The sequence below is a fragment of the Schistocerca nitens genome, chromosome 6, assembly GCF_023898315.1.
Source record: "Schistocerca nitens isolate TAMUIC-IGC-003100 chromosome 6, iqSchNite1.1, whole genome shotgun sequence".
Lineage (NCBI taxonomy): Eukaryota > Metazoa > Arthropoda > Insecta > Orthoptera > Acrididae > Schistocerca > Schistocerca nitens.
In genome coordinates, this window is record NC_064619.1 from 350,964,177 (window position 1) to 350,985,205 (window position 21,029).

The 21,029-nt window shown below is 43.8% G+C and overlaps 1 protein-coding gene across 1 annotated transcript in view; it reads left to right on the forward strand.

The window, feature by feature from the left end:
• LOC126263358 (Down syndrome cell adhesion molecule-like protein Dscam2) overlaps positions 1 to 21,029 on the forward strand; it is a 118,098-nt gene that overhangs the window by 42,409 nt on the left and 54,660 nt on the right. The window lies entirely within an intron of this gene.

Here is a 21,029-nt window from a genome sequence, read left to right on the forward strand (position 1 = left end):
CACTATACAGTTTGTTCGTTCTTGGACTGCTGGCAGAGAGATTAGGCCAGCAAAAAGACAGGCTCTCAGTAACGAGAATTCATTTTGTGTGAAGTTGCATCATTATAGACTCTCAAGTTGGTAATTCTCTCATGCCACTCTTTCAAAGAATCTGCATCCGATCTCGTAGGCACCCTTCGTTCATACTTTCCATCCCAGCTAGTTGAGAGCTAGCGAGGACAGCAGATTTCGGGTATTTGATTCGGATGGGAAAGCAGTGTGTGGGTGAACAAGGGAGAAGTAAGCAAAAGTGCGTATCGCCGTTACAGACAATGTAGAAACGTGTAGAGGCTACATTTCTTTATGTGAACAATGCTGCCAGACAAATTCGCGAGCAATGAAAGAATATGTTAAATCACCGTAAAGTGTCTTTTTTTGTGCCCTACCCACCTACTTCGTGTTACACGTGATTTTGAGTAAATGGGACGCAAGACGACAAGTCCCAGATATTGTTGACACTCGCAAATAATGCAATTGGTGTAACCTTCTGAAGAAGGGCACTAAGTGCCTGAAATCGGTAAATAAATTGAATTTATTTTATGCAACTGGTTGCTTATTATTTCGTTATAACCGATTACAGTTTATGAGGATGGATAAAATACTAAAATTAAATCTTTCCACGCGAACTCTGATGTTTGCTATTTTATTACGATGGTTTGTCTGTTCTCCCAAAGTAGGAGGAGTCAAAAAAAAAACATATTTTCTCATTCGAAAGTTTTTAAATTCCCAACGGAAAACGGCTTGGTTTTAATGACTACCGGCTGAACTCGCTTATCATGTCCGTGACACTCTCCCCCTTATTTCACGAGAACGCAAAACGAGCTGCCCCGTATTTGAACTTTTTCGATGCCATCCGTCGGTCCCACCTCGTAAGGTTCCCAGAATGCACGGCTTTTCTCGTTGCATCTTCAATAGTGACGTGATCTGTTTTGTGTACCATGGGGCATCTGCTCAGCCTCGTATTAATTTACTTGGCCGGCCGAAGTGGCCGAGCGGTTCTAGGCGCTTCAGTCTGGAACCGCACGACCGCTACGGTCGCAGGTTCGAATCCTGCCTGGGCATGGATGTGTATGATGTCCTTAGATTAGTTAGGTTTAAGTAGTTCTACGTTGTAGGGGACTGATGACCTCAGATGTTAAGTCCCATAGTGCTCAGAGCCATTAATTTACTTGGTTGTTCAGTGTCGTCTGCAACAGTTAGCTGATGGATACAGCATACAAAAAGGAAAAAATTGTTATTTTACTGCTGTTTGACATGTTGTTTCATTGTTCTCGAGTTTTTCTGGTTACATTGTTCGCCTAAAAGAATCAAACCTACACATATTTCTTCATTCTCTTAAACAACACAAGCACTTTCACCTCCTGTTCCCTAGACGACTTACTCACTGCCTCCCACCTCACATTTACACCGCCAAACATGATCGTGCGAGCTCTCGACTCGCTGGGATGGAAAGCTTCTACGAAGGATGTAGACAAAGTTCACCTTTAATCATCTGCGTTCTATCTATTACGATTTCACGATAAGTGTTCTTCTTACAGCCTCATCAGTGAGACTATAATACTAATCACCAGGCAAGGGCGGCTTTTCAGCCTCTCTGAATGAACCCACTCCAATAATTTTCATGTATCCGCGACTGGCTATGTCGCCCTTGTATCCCTAAATGCGCATTGTTTTCCTTTTTCGTACCCTGCCTAACATGACATTTCTGACAACGGCGCAACTTTTTTTCTAATTCTGGCGCATTGTCCGATAATTTCCGGCCGGCGGCCTCGCTAATCACTGCCGCCCTCCGTGATTTGGTGTTATTTCAATCAGCCCGCGGCGAACCCTGCGACGCCGCCGCACGCTGCAGTTGGCGCCTAGTTGTCGATGGCTGCGCGGACGTGTCCGGGCCCTGACAGGCGCTCGTATAATATGGTTCGGCGCGCAGTGTGCTTTTGTTCCGTTGCGCCGAGTCCGCCATTTGGTAAATGCGGAACAAGCGACGGCCCTCCCACACGGGCTCCTAATGAATAATGGGCGAAATATTCAATGCGCGGATTACGTGATCAGGAGTTACAAATAACACAGGCGAACGCTGCGTTTGTGGGATCCGCGAGCGAGGTCGACAAAATTCATCGCCTGTGTAACTCAAAACTTTGTGCCAGCGTACGGCCTGGTACATCGTGTTGTGGCCGCATCGTCCACCGAAAAAGATCTGCAAATCTTTTAGGATTTCCTTTCTGGTATAATCCTGAGCAATGACTCCCGTTCCTGATAAAAAAAAATGCTGTTCTCGTGGATGTACTCGCACGTAAAAGAAGCTGATGTCGGAGAGAAGCGGGCAGATATACAATCGCAGGAACTTTCTGCTCATCGGTGACATTTACACAGTTCCTGTTTACCTTCTGTTTTTGGAGACTGGAAATAATTTTATGAACCTAACGGGCTCGGGATTTGTTTCTGGTTTATATAATGTTATAACGTCGCCCTATGCTGCTATGTCGTTCTGCCATCATGTCGAGCCAGTCAGACATCTAACGCCTGGGGAAATTTCGGCATCAATTTACGCGGTACGTCCATGACAAATCTACTTTGTGTATCTGAAAGTACTGGATCGAGTGTCTTGGTAGCATATAGCGCTCATCAGCGAACTTCGTCTGCTACAGGCAAATAGAAGAACGAGTAACCTCATTGAAAGAGGCAGGACTGTGTTAAACTGGATTTTTATCTCTAATAAGAATGCTACTTTCTCTAAAGTAACAACTTGCTCCACTATGTGTGAAGAGAGCACTGCGTCAATGAAAATAGTACAACGTGAACAGAACATATACGACAAAGAAATGCTATTGCTTGTAAATTAGGAGAATTCAAAGAAGAGGTGCCTTCTACTTGAACTACAGCACAATAGTAAAAATTTGATGCAGTCCCATGACTAGTGTGTTACACTGTTTCATATCCGATGATGCCTTTTCGCACGAGAAATCAAAATAAATCTTTTCTTGTGAAATTTCATATTCTGTGACTCATGTCAAAATAAGCCATTTTTGACGTTAATTTTTACATGCAGGTGTATTTACTTTCGTCATGATACTCGTAAATTTTTGTAATCAGAATCGTGATTATGTACAAGTGTGATGTTACTCTATTGATAATCATCTTTGTTGAGAGGTTTTGCGACAGTGAATGTCTTCAGCGATGTTATGGTTTGTTTATCGCCGTCTGTCACTGAAAATATTTGTATTAACTTTCGGCTGAGATGTTAACGGGGCCACAGGGACTGTTTCACTTACTTGACTCCCATAGTTTTAGAGTTTATTTGTCAATAGTTTATGACCAGATCGCTCGGATGAAGACCAACCTCTAAGACATAAGAGTAGACTATGTTGTTTACATAACTCGTACACTGAAGTTCTTACATCTATTGTTCTAAGGGCCGCTATGAAATTACTAGAGTATTAGTAATTTCAAAAGACAAGCTGTGATAAGGCTCTAAAGGAACATTTATAAGCATAATTTCTTTTTACTTCTTGTCAAGAAGAAGTTGCATTTGGGCCGCATCTGGCTTGCGACCAACAAAAAAAAAATGATTCAAATGGCTCTGAGCACTATGGGACTTAACTTCTAAGGTCAGCAGTCCCCTAGAACTTATAACTACTTAAACCTAACTAACCTAAGGACATCACACACATTCATGCCCGAGGCAGGATTCGAACCTGCGACCGTAGCGGTTGCGCGGTTCCAGACTGTAGCGCCTAGAACCGACCAACAACTAATGGTGTATCCGATAGGTAACATAAAAAGGTTGAAATAATCTGTCACTGTTGTACCAAATCTAGCTTTCCACTGCAGTTGTCCAAAGAGATGAATTTAAATGGCTTTGTTCTACAATTATCTCTATTGATCTCATTGTCAACAGATCGTAAAACCTTCTCTCCGTTCCTCTCGTTCTACGAGGGTTGCCCAGAAAGTAATGCGCCGTATCTTTTCCTCGGACGAAAAAGATGCAACGAATGCGAAACGTTACGTATGTATAGTTGAAGTCTCTTGAGTGGTACGCCCAACAGATAGCGTAGCTGCCGGACAGTTTCAAAATGGCGTCCGTAGGTGACGTGTGTTACAATCAACCTGCCCTCATTGCATTTCTCACTGCAGAAAAAGAAACTGTGGGAAATATTCACAAACGCTTGTCTAAAGTCTGTGGAGCATTGCTGTGGGAAATATTCACAAACGCTTGTGCAAAATCTGTGGAGCATCTGCTGTCGACAGAAATACAGTCTGTCGCTGGACACGGAGGGTGACAGCATCAGAAGGTTGTTCGGCGGAGCTCCACGATTTGCAGCTGTCGGGAACACCATCCGCGACTGTCACAACTGACACACCTGACCTAGCCCCCTCGGGCTTCCACTTGTTTGGGCCCTTAAAGGATGCCATACGTGCAAAACATTTTGAGGACGATGAGGAGATGATTCACACAGTGACGCACTGCCACCATCACCACCAAGACAAGGATTGATACCGACAGGGCATACACGGCCTTGTTCCGCGTTGGAGGAAGGCTCTAGAATGAGATGGAGATTACGAAGAAAAATAGGTCGTGTGTTCCTTGTATGCCTTTGGAAAACCGTGACCGTATGACTTGTTTTCAGGAGTGAAATTAAAGTGCAGTATACTGTTGCTATAATTTATCTAAACATGTCGTAAAATAGATCTCACAAGATCTGTTTTAAAATGTTTGCAAAATCATAGAACTGATAGAGGACTAGGTTACTAATGAAAATTTACAGTTATTTGATTTACACATGACAGCTAGGTTTGCCGACTACCTGTCCTGTCCATGTGACTAGGTGCTGTAATGAATAGGCAATGAATCAGATGATTACAACGCTCACAAAACGCTCGTTCGACCCTATTCCGAGTATTTATAGTCAGTCTGTGACTCTCATCACGTATTATTAACAGAGGAGACAAAAAATAACTGTTCAAATATGTGTGAATTACTAAGGGACCAAACTGATAAGGTCATCGGTCCCTAGACTTACACACTACTTAAACTAACTTAACGCTAGGGACAACACTCACACCCGTGCCCGAGGGAGGACTCGAACCTCCAGCGGGGGGGGGGGGGGGGGGGGCACAAAATTAGTGACATGGCGCCTCTAACCCCGCAGCCACTCCGCGCGGTGAGACAGAAAAGATCCAAAGAAGGGCGTGCGGTTCGGCGTGGGTGCGTTCAGTAAGCACTCCTATGGCAACGTTACGAAAGAAATTTCGGAGAAATTTGCTGTTAAAATCCAAACTGCGAACATTCTAAGAAGGCTGAGGCAACATAAATTTGGAAATTTCTGGTAAGGTCTTATGGGACCACACTGCAGAAGTCGCCGGTTCCTAAGCTTACACACTATTTAAACTAACTTAAAATAACTTACGCTAAGGACGACGCACACACCCATGCCAGAGGGAGGACTCGAACCTCTGACGGGGTGAGCCGCGCTAACTGTGACAAGACGCCATGGACCGAGCGGCTACCCCGCATGGCGAGACAACATACATCTTCCACACACATTCTCGTGAAATACCACGACGGGAAATCAAAGGAATTGGAGCTCTTGCGGAGGCTTATATTCATCTTCCCACGCACCATTACGATTGGAATATGCTAGGCGGGGAATGTTAGTGATACCAGAAGTGCACTCCTTCGCACACCTTAAGGTAGCTTGCGGAGTACAGAGTTAGACGTAAGTGCTCAGAGTGTAAGGGTATAGTCCACGAACTTCAGCTTCTCCATATCCGGTAGCCATAGGTTTTTCAGCCGCAGCCAAAATTTCGTGAGCCGCTGCGATAAATAACAAGTTCACAAATGAGGAAACTCCAAATTCTTTAAAGCCTGAGCTTTAATGACAGTATCAGGGGCTAATGGATCTATGACGTCACCCTTATCGTACGACCTACTCTACTCAACGCACGTAAACTGACAGCGCCGGCTTGCGGTTGCCCGAGCAGTATGTGATTGCTAATCATTTTTTCGTTGTTGCAAGAATTTTATCTGAGCCTCTGGCTGCGTGCGTTTCAACAGATACATAATCTGGAGTACTACGTAGGTTTGCAAAGAGATTTAGTTTTAAAGCAATTTATAAACAAGTGTGTTGCTAAGAGAACAAAAAGGGATATTGTCTACCAGAACCAGCCAAGTTATTTGCCTGGAAATGGAGACTTGTTCAAATGGTTCAAATGGCTCTGAGCACTATGGGACTTAACATCTGTGGTCATCAGTCCCCTAGAACTTAGAACTACTTAAACCTAACTAACCTAAGGACATCACACACATCCATGCCCGAGGCAGGATTCGAACCTGCGCCCGTAGCGTTCACGCGGTTCCAAACTGAAGTGCCTAGAACCGCACGGCCACACCGGCCGGCTGAGACTTGTTCGATGGTGCTATGAGTGTTATCATCTTTGGCTTCATCTAACGCTGGAAAGTACTAGGTGTTTCAAAAAGAATGACCTGATTTCAAAATTCCATATTTATTGATAAGACATACTAAAAACGGGGGATCAATTGTAAAATATTCACAAAATCTTTAAAGTTTTAGCTATGCTATTAATAAATGCTCTATGTGTACGTCAGCAACAGCACGAATAACATCTTGACGATGGCTAAATTCGCCATAATCTTTACACAATGTATCTACTTTTATACAAGTTATGGCAGCTGTTATTCTGTTCTTCACTTTTTCTGTGTCACGAAGTAAGGGGGAGATAAACACACATTCCTTCACGTATCCCCACAAAAAAACCGCGTGATATCATGTCTTGCGAGCTTGGTGGAAATAATGAAGGGTAATGTCTCGGGGACCCATGCGCCCTATCCATGAAGTAGAGTTCTACTGAGAAACTGATGTACGCTGTTGTCTCAGTGTGGTGGAGCTCCATCCTGTTGGAGAATTTAGTCATCGGAGTCCTCCGGAAGTTACGGAAAAAGCCAGTTCTGTAGCTCTTGAAAATAGCTCATTGCAGTCACTGTGTTTTCCAAAAAAATAAGGGCCCTATACTTTTTCAGCAGAAATGGCATAAAAAACCTTCACTTTAGGTGAGTCTCTTTCGTGCAAAATAATGTCATGAGAGGTCTGGAGACCCCACATGCGCGGTTTCCTCTACCACTAACATGAAATGTTGCTTAATCATTGAAAATTAAAAATGGTAATAATGTATCGTCTTCCATGTCCTCTGGCACAGCACTTTTAAAATCATCCCGTTTCCTTGTGTCACCAACAGGAAGAGCTTCCTCTAATTGTAGTCTGTAAGGTTTATAAATAAAATGACGCCTTAACGCTCTCCAGATAGTGGTATGAGGCATTAACAGTTATCTGCTTGCGCGGCGAGCAGATTTACGTGGACTTGGCTCGAACGTTTGCCGCATTCTTTCCACGATGTCATAGGATGTGCGAGGTCGACTAGGACTCTTACTTTTGCACAAGCATCCTGCCTCTTCAAATTGGCGATACCAATGACGAATGTTTTTGGGTGCAAGAGGATTAATGAAAAAACTCAGACGAAAACGACGCTGGGCCGAAAACACTGACTGTCTCTGGAAAATACAGCACACAAAACGCCTTATGTTGGACGGACGTTGTCTTACTTCCGACACACTGCAAACTGAGAACACGTATCGACTGATATCAAACGACGATATTCTGAAACTCTAGGCCACGCCCGTTCAAACAAAGGAATTTCCTTGCCTGCACGTCCCATGTTTTGTAACTATTACGTCCAAAATCAGGTCATTCTTTTTGAAACACCTTCCATTGCAACTATGGAGTATTAACTGTATTTTCTTAGATTGTGGCACGATGATTATTTATTGCTCTCGAATGAGTAGCAGTAACATTTGCTGTTGTTGGTGTTGCAGATATTCCTAAAAATGCAGTAGCTTTTGTTGAGAACATGACTCCTAAAGTTTTTAAAATTCATAATCCACAGTGGATTCCAAGTTCTTGCCTGTAACAGGCCCCCCTCCTGTAACAGGTGAACTATCAGTTTTCACCTTAGGGGCCTCGTGACCACTTTTGAATTGCCACTGGCACAGTTTCATTGACACACCTCGATGGTTGCTTGGTATAGAACATTACGTTTGAGATACGATACAAAGCCCTAACTGTGGGGTTGTCGTACGTTTAGTCACAAGCTAGAGGTGAAAGCAGATACTGAGAAAATCCAAATCTGTTGCAAAACGTCCTCCACCGGTGAAATAAAACGTTTCCTCCACGAAACCCTGAGTTAAGGCCACTGTAATAAGTCGAAACGTAGATTTTAAGTTTATAATTAAAGTATTTTATACAAGACGCGGTATAACACCCAGAAGAATTTTATCATCATATGCAATATACAATTTTCCGATCGTACTGCGTGATTCTCGAGAAGGTAGTCCGCGATTTCTGTAGAACGTTCACGTCGGTGTCCATGGGTCCAGTGGAGCTCATGCAAGGCACCATGACGCCCAAGGAGTATCGTACACTGGTTGCAGACCATGTACATTGCTTCATGACAATGTTTCCTAGGGCAGTAGCACTTTTAGCACGATAACACGCGATATCACAAGGCCAGGAGTGTAATGGAGTAATTCGAATAACACAGTGGCGAGTTCCATTTGATGTGCCGACCTGCCATCTCGCCAGATCTGAACCCGATCTAACACGTCTAGGATGTGTTCGATCAGGCGTCAGAGCTCATCGCCTCCTCGTCGGAATTTACGGGAAGCAGGTGACTTGAGTGTGCAGATGTGGTGTCAACTCCCTCCAGCGACCTACCACGATCTCACTGCTTCCATGCCACGACGCGTTCCCGCTGTTATCCGTGCCAAAGGTCCTCATACCAGCTATTTGGTTGGTGGTCATAATGCTCTCGCTGACCAGTCTGCATAAAGCGCGTCGGGAGGACGCGGAAAACAGCGCCGTCGCTGTCGAAGTGCGGAAACTGATCGATTTGTCTGATGTCTAACGAGACATGGTCATTGGCTTTCGGGCCAAGGGTAGAAGCACTTCCGAAACAGCTAAGTTTGTAAACTGTTTGCGTGCTCCGTGGCTAAAGTATACAGTGCTTGGAAAAACGGCACAACTTGGAAAAACGCGGCACAACACAAAACCGCGCATAAGAACCAAAGGGCTACCAACAATGTAGCTTCAACAACTGTGCAGCGAAGGTTGCTGCCTATCGGCCTCTGCAGCAAGCGCCTGGTTCATGCACCGATGATGACTGCTGTTCATCGACAGCAAACGGTGGAATTTTCACGGCGATACTGCAACTAGACGACTACTGAGAGCCGACGGAAGGGGTTTCCAGATAAATCACGTATTGTATTCCATCGGACAGATGGCCGTTGGCGTATACGGTGTGAAACGTCTGAAAGCAAACACACGGCTACAACCGTCGGAAGGGCCCAGGTCGGAGGTGGCACCATTATGTTCTGGGGAATGTTTTCGTGGCTCTCCCTGTCTGATCTCGTCATTCTGGAAGGCGTAATGCATCCACACTAGTGCATCTATCCTTAGGGACCACGTCCACCTCTAAACATTAAAACATTAAAATTGTGAGTAAACAACTCACAGACTGATGGTACCCACGACTTTTCTCCTTCATAGTTATGTCATTATAGAGACGGAATTTAAAAAATAGAATTAATTAAATTTGCCATTTCGTGAATGGTTTATTTCTGGTCCCTATTGGATTCTGTCGCTGCCATAACATAAAAGTGAGATTTTATATTAAATTAAAAGATGGAACTAATGAAACAATCAAAAGTTGCTAAACCCATACTTCTTTTGGGACTTCGATGCTATTTGCGTTTTTAAATCTCAATGTACAGATAAAATGTGATCGACGTACACTATTGGTCATTAAAATTGCTACACCAAGAAGAAATGCAGATGATAAACGGGTATTCATTGGACAAATATATTAAACTAGAACTGACATGTGATTACATTTTCACGCAGTTTGGGTGCATAGATCCTGAGAAATCAGTACCCAGAACAACCACCTCTGGCGGTAATAACGGCCTTGATATGCCTGGGCATTGAGTCAAACAGAGCTTGGATGGCGTGTACAGGTACAGCTGCCCATGCAGCTTCAACACGATACCACGGGTCATCAAGAATAGTGACTGACGTATTGTGACGACTAGTTGCTCGGCCACCATTGACCAGACGTTTTTAATTGGTGAGAGATCTGGAGAATGTGCTGGCCAGGGCAGCAGTCGAACGTTTTCTGTATCCAGAAAGGCCCGTACACGACCTGCAACATGCGCTCGTGCATTATCCTGCTGAAATGTAGGGTTTCGCAGAGATCAAATGAAGGGTAGAGCCACGGGTCGTAACACATCTGAAATGTAACGTCCACTGTTCAAAGCCAAGTGCCGTCAATGTGAACAAGAGGTGACCGAGACGTGTAACCAATGGCACCCCATACCACCACGCCGGTTGATACGCCAGTATGGCGATGGTGAATACACGCTTCCAATGTGCGTTCAACGCGATGTCGCCAAACACGGATGCGACCACCATGATGCTGTAAAAAACCTGGATTCATCCGAAAAAATGACGTTTTGCCATTCGTGCATCCAGGTTCGTCGTTGAGTACACCATCGCAGGCGCTCTGGTCTGTGATGCAGCGTCAAGGGTAACCGCAGCCATGGTCTCCGATCTGATGGTCCATGTTGATGCAAACGTCAAATGGTTCAAATGGCTCTGAGCACTATGGGACTCAACTGCTGAGGTTATTAGTCCCCTAGAACTTAGAACTAGTTAAACCTAACTAACCTAAGGACATCACAAACATCCATGCCCGAGGCAGGATTCGAACCTGCGACCGTAGCGGTCTTGCGGTTCCAGACTGCAGCGCCTTTAACCGCACGGCCACTTCGGCCGGCTGATGCAAACGTCGCCCAACTGTTCGTTTAGATGGTTATTGTCTTGCGAACGTCCCCATCTGTCGACTCAGGGATCGAGACGTGGCTGCACGATCCGTTACAGCCATGTGGATAAGATACCTGTCATCTCGACTGCTAGTGATACGAGGCCGTTGTGATCCAGCACGGCGTTCCGTATTACCCTCCTGAACCCACCGATTCCATATTCTGCTAACAGTCTCGCGATACGATAAACCACAATCGCGATAGGCTACAATCCGACCTTTATCAAAGTCGGAAACGTGATGGTTCGCATTTCTCCTCCTTACAAGAGGCATCACAACAACGTTTCACCAGGCAACGCCGGCCTACTGCTGTTTGTGTATGAGAAATCGGTTGGAAACCTTCCTCATGTCAGCACATTGTAGGTGTCGCCATCGGCGCCAACCATGTGTGAATGATCTGAAAAGCTAATCATTTGCATATCACAGCATGTTCTTCCTGTCGGTTAAATTTCGCGTCTGTAGCACGTCATCTTCGTGGTGTAGCAATTTTAATAGCCAGTAGTGTAGAAGCTTCTAAGAGTACCATTATATTTATCTGTAAATGTGAACGACAGATGGGGGATCCCGGCGGAGGTTCGAGTCCTCCCTCGGGCATGGGTATGTGTGATTGTCTTTAGGATAATTTAGGTTAAGTAGTGTGTAAGCTTAGGGAATGATGACTTTAGCAGTTAAGTCCCATAAGATATCACACATATTTGAACTTTTTTTTTGACATTTGGGAAATAGGTTGTTTTCTGTAACGCGAAATGTCTCAGAAGCTAATATTTTGTAGGAGTTAACAAGAACACAAGCGTAGTAGAGAATAAGAGTAAAAATAGTGTATTACCAACCGGGAGTTCAGCTTTAAGCCACCATTACCGGGACGACAGTTCTCGAGTTATTAAGTAGGTCCCATTATAAAGACAACGCTGACGCTAAGTTGCGACAACTGAAATGGCTTCTCACTGTCTTTCCCCGAAACTTCGGCAGTCCTCGCTTTGAAGGAATTAAAGCAAGGTTCTTTATTAGCAAAAGATTTTCCAAAGAGATATTGCGACAGTGAATTCCGTCAAGTGCATAGTTATAAGAGTTTGCGTTATGAATACCCAGTAAATACTAGACTGGACCCCTGTCTTTTTTACCTTTTGTCAAAGGAGGAAGTTTCTCTCTGGAGCAGCTGAGATTAAGGCATAAATCTTTCGCGCCACCCGCTATTCAATTTGGATAGGAATGCTGTTGATTTATCGAAGAGATAAGCCGCTTCGGTCCTCCTTGCTCCATAACCCACTCCTACAGGCCGGCAAGCCCCAGAATCGCCTTCAGCGAGCAGCTAGTATGGAAATGAGACCCATTTTAAGTTTCATTCGAGAAGCGTAACCGGCGCTTGACAATTTAGAAATAGTTCTGTCGTGATTCTGAGAAAGACTGATTGCAAGCCAAAAGGTCGCAATTTATGCTAAAAGTCAGGTACTGCAATTTACAGAGAATTACGAACTTACATGAAGTCCAATTTTTTGCTCTGGAAGATCTTCCTTACCGAGCGAAATAATGCATTAATTAATATACTAGACGCTCTTTCTGGAGGACAGAGGGTCAGAACATCTTCCGGCCTTCCAACTTTAGGCAAGTAAAATTCTGGCACAGTTCCTTTGTGTGGCACAGGATAATTTTGGATTTTCTGACATTTTGTATGAGCACCACAACAATGTAGCTGTCTTTACGGATGGGTCTAGACAGGGGCCTCAGTTGGTTGTTCTGCCGTTTTCCCGAATCGTGTCCCCAAGGTCCGACTGTCTCAAGAATTTACTGTGCTTGACGCAGAATTACATGCGATCTTGCGGGCCCTGGAGCACGTTCTTCCAGTGCTAAATTTCTTGCCTATTCTAATTCTCTGAGTTCCATTCACTCTCTGAAACGTTTGTACCCAGAAGATAAAGTATTCCAGAATATCCAGAATGCCCTCCTCCAACGACTGGGGAAGGAGGTGTCTTTTTGCTGGGACTCTAGGGGAACGAAAGGGCGGATCTAGCAGCTAAGGAGGCGTGTCGAGATGCTCATGTATTTCAGTGTGCCATCCCCTTGCATGCTATAACCTCGCTGTTGAGGTCTACAATCTTTCGTCAGTGGAAGAATGAATGGTTGGAAGTGACAAATAATAAACTCCGTCTAGTAAAGCCCACAACGCGACCATGGCGTACCTGCTTCCCGCAACGTCGGCGGAACGAGGTACTCCATATTCGTCTTCGCACTGGCCACGGACCTATGACGCATGGCTTCCTGCTCTGGTGAGAGGACACTCCAATATGTGGTGCTTGTGGCGTACGGATAACTGTGCGCCACATTTTAATGGACTGTGTTTTATTTTCCGACCAGCGGACCGCGGCGGATTTGCCGCGGGATATGCCCTCACATTTAAGTAATGTTGAAACGAATGTCTTTCGAGTTTTAAGGTTTTGTGAGTTGTCCAACATTTTTCCCAACATTGTTGTAAGTGGTCAGCCAGTCACATTTGCCTGTGCGTTTCTTTTAGCTCCTTTGTCGTTTTACTTTTGTTTTAATCTAAAGTATAGCTACTTTTACTGTTTGTACGTTGTTTTAGTGCATGTAAGATAGAGTGATTGTGTGCTCGATTCGGGTGCAGAATGTGGAACAATTTTTGAGGTTTTAATAAGTGCAAGGGCGCTGATATTTCGCCGTTGAGTGCCCATAAGCTCCAGACATCATCAACATCAAATGTATTGACAGTTTTGGCGATTACCTTTGAAATAATCAACAGTTAGTTACTTCCACAAATGGTTCAAATGGCTCTGAGCACTATGGGACTCAACTGCTGAGGTCATTAGTCCCCTAGAACTTAGAACTACTTAAACCTAACTAACCTAAGCACAACACACACATCCATGCCCGAGGCAGGATTCGAACCTGCGACCGTAGCAGTCGCGCGGTTCCAGACTGTAGCGCCAGAACCGCTCGGCCACCAGCGGCCGGCTGTTACTTCCACATCTGTCTTGTTTTCATTTCACTGCCTCTCATACAAATGTATCAACAGGTGGCTAGTTATAGCATCTAGCTCCATATGTTGATCCAGACCTTGAAAAGTGCATAAAACCCTTTGGGTTTGTTTATGTGCAACAAATAATTTCTTTTGGCCCAACTCCTTCACTTATTCGTTCTGTCATGTTCTTAAGGTAACACCACTAAACTAAAAGCTAAACTCCGCCCGAACATGCCATAAAGGCCGCAAGGTACCGGCCGCCATGTCATTCTTAGACCACAGGCGTGACTGGATACGGATATGGAGAAGCATGTGGTCATCACACCACTTTCCCGGCCGTGTGTCAGTTTATGATACAGGAGCCGCTACTTCTCAATCAAGTAGGTCCTCAGTTAAGATAACACCAGAACAAGAGTAAATGAAGGGGACGTCACCTATGCATTTAAGTCATGTCATTCAAAAGTATAGAAAATTTTTTAACACACGTATTTACTAAAATCTATCAAAAACTGAACACAAAACTGATATTCTACAGACTTTAATTGTTACTATGGAGAGAAGCATTATGCATTTAGGAGAAATCACGCTCAAGTTAGTCTATTTCACTATAGGAGTTACCCTAACATTGTTACAGCTAATTTAACTAAGCATGCATGAATTTCAATTCGATCAAACCATTACCCTCTTCCTCAGGTTATATTGATCTACGAGCTAATCTCCTAACTTAAAATATTGTACGAAGTGTACAATTAATTAAATGCGAGTTATACGACTATGGTAGTTCATTTTATACAAATAGATGACCAATTTTGAGATGGCTGTTTCCGGACGTTCCATACTGATTCATCCTGGACAGGTCGTATCGTTACATGTTACGTGCAGGAACGATGCTAACTTTCCCATTTGCATTTGAAACTATCTTTGTCGGTTTATATACAATTCACGAGTAAAACGATAATGAGGTGGCTCCATGTCGATTTGTATTCTAAGAATGACTTTATTCTCAGCAAAGGGTCTGATCGTACAGGGCCTCTACCACTACCTCTTCATTTCCCTACAAACAATAAGTATTAGCACTCCATTAGAGTAACTGAAATTTTGAACTTGTCTCCATACAACGACGTCTAGAATATTTCTATACTTTTAGCAAAATGTAATTGTAGAGTGACAATACGCAACTGCTACCCAGAGCTGACAACTGTTTCATTACTTTAGGGGAAAAGAAGACGAAGACATAAGTTCTACTAGAAGCCTTGTTCAATTAATTAATTAAATTTTTTTCGTAAGGGTGAAAACCTAACAACTGACAATATAGGTTGTGAAGGCTTTGTTCACCAAATACCGCCTATGAGTATATAGTCTGAACATGTTAAATGATGCTGGAATCGGTTATGACTATCATCACATCATTCCATAACTGGATGGATCTGATAGAAACATGTATTAATCAACTCAATGAATAGTTGTAATGTGGAAGGAAATTCGAATTTTCAAGAAAAGTTAGGATACAAGGATGACAACACAGGAAACAGCTTTTTTAACTGATTACTTAGGACACTCTTTCTATCGGAAGCTCGCGCTTAGTCTGAATGCCACAAATTCCAGGAGTTTTACTATGACACAGTTGTTGCTCTCATCACTGTCACGGTACGTCGCTGTAACGGTCGGGGATGCGAATGACCACTACTGGTTAGGGGTAGCCGACTAAGTGCGTGTCAGGATGGGCTCTGTTCCCACCTGCAGTGTCCTGGGAGATGAAAGCTGCAGACAAACAAACAGATCTTTATTAGTCTGTTAAACTTGAATAGTCATCTGAGTTCGCCCTCGTCTCCGGCGCAGTTTGACGTCGTTCCGCAGTATTTGTACTCGGCCCGGTAAGCGAGGCAGGTGCCCAACGGCGCTTCGTACGCAACTGGGAGGCCAGCTGCTTACGCGGGAATGCCTATTCGCGCTGACTCGGTGAGAGGAATGAGAGAAATCGATAGGTTAAAACTGATGTCAGTATTTTAGTTCTGAACAACCGGTATTTTCGGTATTTGTTTGGTCTCAGCTGTAATAGGTATTTTTATTTGTTACTAATAACCGGGCACGAAACCGGTAGAGGAATATGCAGGAACAGTGAGGTAAAATTTTTCGTTTTTAGATATAAATGTTTTTAAAAACCAGTTTGGAGCGAAGTTCTGTAGCTGCTCAGTGATATTGCTTCTGGTAAAAGGCGTCAACAAGATATATATTAATTTTTTATATGTGAATTCCTAAGGGACCAAACTGCTGCCGGCCGTTGGTGGCCGAGCGGTTGTAGGCGCTTCAGTCTGGAACCGCGCGACCGCTACGGCGGGAGTGGCCGCGCTGTCTCTGACATGACGCCTCAAACCGCGCGGCCACTCCGCGCAGCGTCGTTATAGAACGACTATTTACGAACCGACTGAGGAATAAATGTTCGCGATTCGAATAATTCTTTACTGAAATTTTAACTATTGTCTTGTACCTGTTCCTAATAGAAGTTACATTTTGGCCACTATCTAACCTGTTCATTTGAACATTTTAAATGAGCGTTTTTGGATTTGTCAGCAAAAAGATAAATTGCATTCAAATTACTACTAAAAACTAGAGATATGTATTTGATCGCAAAACTAGATTTTTATTCGAAGTAAATAAAGAATAAGAACGCTTCAAAGTTTACACAAGATCGTTCAAAAGGCTCTGAGATCTATGGGACTTAACATCTTAGGTCATCAGTCCCCTAGAACTTAGAACTACTTAAACCTAACTAACCTACGAAAATCACACACATCAATGCCCGAGGCAGGATTCGAACCTGCGACCGTAGCAGTCGCGCGGTTCCGAATTGAAGAGCCTAGAACCGCTCGGCAAACGCTGCCGGCTACAACGTTTACACAAAACCTTATTATTTTCTTCCATTTCTATGAAATAATAAAAAGAGAAAGGAAGTTATGGCAACAGTAATAAATTAAAAAGTTAACAGTTCACACATAATTTACAATAAAAGTAGAAAGTAGCTGATCTTCTGCCTGTGTCTACGTAACATGTCTTTATCTGTTCGGAGTCCTTGTAAAAAGAAAACTTACACGACACAAAAAATATTCTCCAACCTCAGTTTTCATCCCCTAACACTGACTATTCGTAATGCCCAAATATTGGTATGATCTTCGATTACAAAATGATTTTCGAGGAAGGATTTAAAAAATTAGTATCGTAGGAGAACAGTGGTCAATTTTCCGTGGTATTCAACCCCTCATTACTTTTAGAGAAATTGCACCGAACCGTGTACAGACTAAGGTTTCCTTTATTTGCCTATCTGAGTTGATGTTTTTATTCTATATGTCTTGAAACGTATAATGCAAAAGGTTGAGAGAGTCTTAAGTTTTTCCATCTTTGTTCGGTGAGTACGTTTATTGTTGGCAATAAAAGCAATTTAAAAAACCGAAAATCGTTTATTTCATAACCCGGTCATTTTCAACGATTTTTGCCGACAGGTTAAACTGGAGATGAAACCGGTATAACCGGAAACCGGTTCTATCAGCGATAACCGCCATCCGTACTCGGTATCGGGAGCAGGGCACTGGTCGCAGCTCTGCTGTGTCTTCTAGTGTTGCGTCAGGTGGCGGCGCGCCCAGAGTCAAACTCCGGACCGAAGGCTGGAGAGCAGCGGCGGACGGCTGGAGGACAGGCGGGCTGGAGTTGGGTGGTCGTCCGTTCATGCCTCCGACCGGGAGGGGCGCAGATACGTTGGCGAGCGCTCCCGAGGAGACGGTAGCAGGGTGCTGGTTGCGAGGGCAATCAGGCGGCGTTCGTTGGCTCGGAGCCCAGCGGCGGTGTTGACAGCTGCGACATCGCTATGGCGTTGCTCCGAGGTTGTGACCGACACATACTTGGTGCAGCAGCAGTGCACAGCTGTTCGAACGTCATGACGCCGTGCACCCACGGATTTAAATGCTGCGCTGACGTCGCAGAAGGGGCTGCGTTTCTGTATAGCACGGAAATGTCTGGAACTGGGTCGGTGATTGAAGTCCATTTGTTGTCATTCGGCAGTGAAGTTTGTTCAACACCCCATGTCGTTGGCACGTGGGACTCCTGTGTGGCAGTCCCCCTTGTGCTGTGCCGGTAGGTCGATGTCCGTAGCTGTTCTTGTGCTGTGCCCTAGATACGTCTACGAGTTGTGGCTGAGCTGCACGCTGTTACATCACGATCGTGACATTGTGATAGAGTAATGGTTCACTTTCGGCTGGATTTTGCCGTAAGGTGCTGTCTAATTGCGACAGGTCCTGCGTCTCAGACGTTGCAAAAGATTTTATGCACTTTGTATACTGACACAGCGTATTTGTTAACCACAGAATTTATCAGACAGAACAGAAAGGCGGAAAAAATGTGGCCTATAAGAATCCTAGTTGAGTTACTGGTACAATGATGATGACCGAACTTTGCGTACACTATGAAAGGGGGAAGAAATGGGGCCTGTGAGAGTCCTGGTTCAGTTACTGGTATGGCGACAGTAACAGAACTTCAGGCACACTATGAAGCTAGGGAAACGTTCATAAAATCACCTCAGAATATGTATTGCATATTCCTTAAAGATGGCGCCATGTCTTTTTCGTGAGTTTCATGAAGAATACATTTACTGTGAATCAAGAGCACAGCTTTTATCATCAGTGAAGGAAATGAAAATTGTGGAAAAGATGCCACTATTCGGTTTTCTTTTTCTGAACCCACTTCTGTTACATCGCTTTGTGTTTCTCGGTTTGTTACCATAAGGATTACTCAGACACAATGGCAGTGTGATTTGCAGCTGACTGTTGTTAGAGAAAATAACAGATGTCGAATACTTAGAATATTCGTTAATGTGTGAGCGCAGAAAATAATAGGGAAATGTGTTACAAGCAGAATACCGCAGTCTAATTATAATTTCAAATTCTTCATTTTCATAATTAGGACTTCTAGTATGTGTTCTAATTACTCAGTGTTAGAATAATACCTCGATTATCAGAATCAACCAATACTAACATTATTGCGAAAATGGCGAAAAACCTGTCTCAACAGTGAAGTTCAGAGTTTTAGTTTACCAAGCGGCTTCATTGAACAATGAAAGATTCATTCAGTCAAATAAGCCTTCTTATCTCCAAGACCAAATGACCATCAATGCGCTCTTTTGCTGCTCAGTCCGTGTTGACTTTAAAAGAATGTACTCGTTTGGGGGCTACGACGGTCTTTAATAGCCGCAACCTATGAGTCACATATTCCCATTATACTTTGGTATCAGTTGATTAGATGTTGTGATTATTTTCCACGCAACTTGAAAGTAGTTTACTCACGAGGTCTGTAATTACGTGTACAGTGCTTTCCTGTATGTTTGACGATAAGCTTCACATTACCAGTTATGTTCCGCTTTCCAGAAAAAAATTATCATATTTAATAATCCAACTGGTCCTTACCCTACACCTCTTATGAACCACATGTGCAAGGCAACAACCAACAGTTCGATGCAAACACTGCCGGACACGCTCAGTCATCGCTGCTGAATTGATAACATATCAACTACAATACCATCTCCCATTTCAGTCACACAGAAGAAACGGAACTTGATCCTTGAGAGACACCACACAACTTGTTTGTAGCATGCACTGCGCAGAGCGTACACCTTTGATTGTATGCACCCTGTATAGTCCATTGATTAAAGGATCCCCGACGTTCACGAGAACATTTCTCATCATGGTACAATTTTGTGGGTCACACTGTTGCTAGACTCCCTTTCTCCCTTCAATTTTTTTTTAATTGATGTAATTTTTCTAATCTTCGGTGTAGAAATTGCATTAATTTTACCACTCGCGATACTTATAAAAACATCAAACATTTTGATCTGAACAGTATCAACAATATTCATCATTCTCCTTTAGGAGGGTAATATCACGAATGAAATCAAGGAGCCCTTCAAAAAAAGCTTGTGCTGTACCTCGTACGCCGAGTGCGAGAACGCTTAATATGAACGCAACAGTCTGTGTACAGAGACGCCTTGAGTATTTTGCTATATTTGTGACCTGTGTACACACAGTATTAAACTTAGGAAAGTAGCATTCTCACAGTAAATACATATGGGCGGCCCTACCATATACTACACTAGCATTTTTTCACGGCTGTGTTGAAGGTTTCTGGAAGGAGGAAATATTCAACGGTAGCACAGGAGAGGTGGATAACGGTCACTATCTTTCCTGAAGTGAATAAATATGCCGACCAGCATTATTAAACTCACTGCTGTCGACACATCGCCCTTCAATTTGGATGTCGTCGCGTTTCAGCAGCTGCTGCTCAAACTCGATGATCTGTCAGAATTCTTCTCACACAAAGGCGTCGCGTCGTTCGACGAATGTGGTGCCTTGTTCACTGTAAGTGGACAGTGTGATTCCTGGAGACCGATCGTTGCCGTCAACATGACTCGGCCTGACACCATCCTTAATGACGTCTGTGTCTAAGGGACGTTAAATCCTAATCTTCCATCCTTCCTTCGACCTAACGCGTTACAACTCTATCAAAATTGTAGAAAGGTGCCGATGTGGTGGCACTAGTATACTCATCGGAGTGACTAGATGTGCTGCATACGTTGTCTACGTGTACCATGAAGGCTGCAGACCTTAGGGTTTGTATTCTGCAACGATACGTGCGGTTTTTCTCGTAAGGCGTACGGAGCTCAGTTCCATGTGACGGAAGTTTTCAACAGTACAAAACTGGAATCCTTATGTCACCACAATTAATCTTACAACGCCTCATTCTCAGTATTATGAGTTGCTATACCGGAGCCAAGGTAGCCCCTGAGGGCCGGCAACCCATATTACACAACAGAGGACGAGGTTGTCAATGCCCAAGGCGTACCAAAAGCACCATGGTAAAAACCTGCTATTTACTGGGTGATCAAAGAGTCAGTATAAATTTGAAAACTTAATAAACCACGGAATAATGTAGATAGATAGGTAAAAATTGACACACATGCTTGGAATGACATGGGGTTTTATTAGAACCAAAAAAAAAAGTTCACACTATGTCTGACGGATGGCGCTGG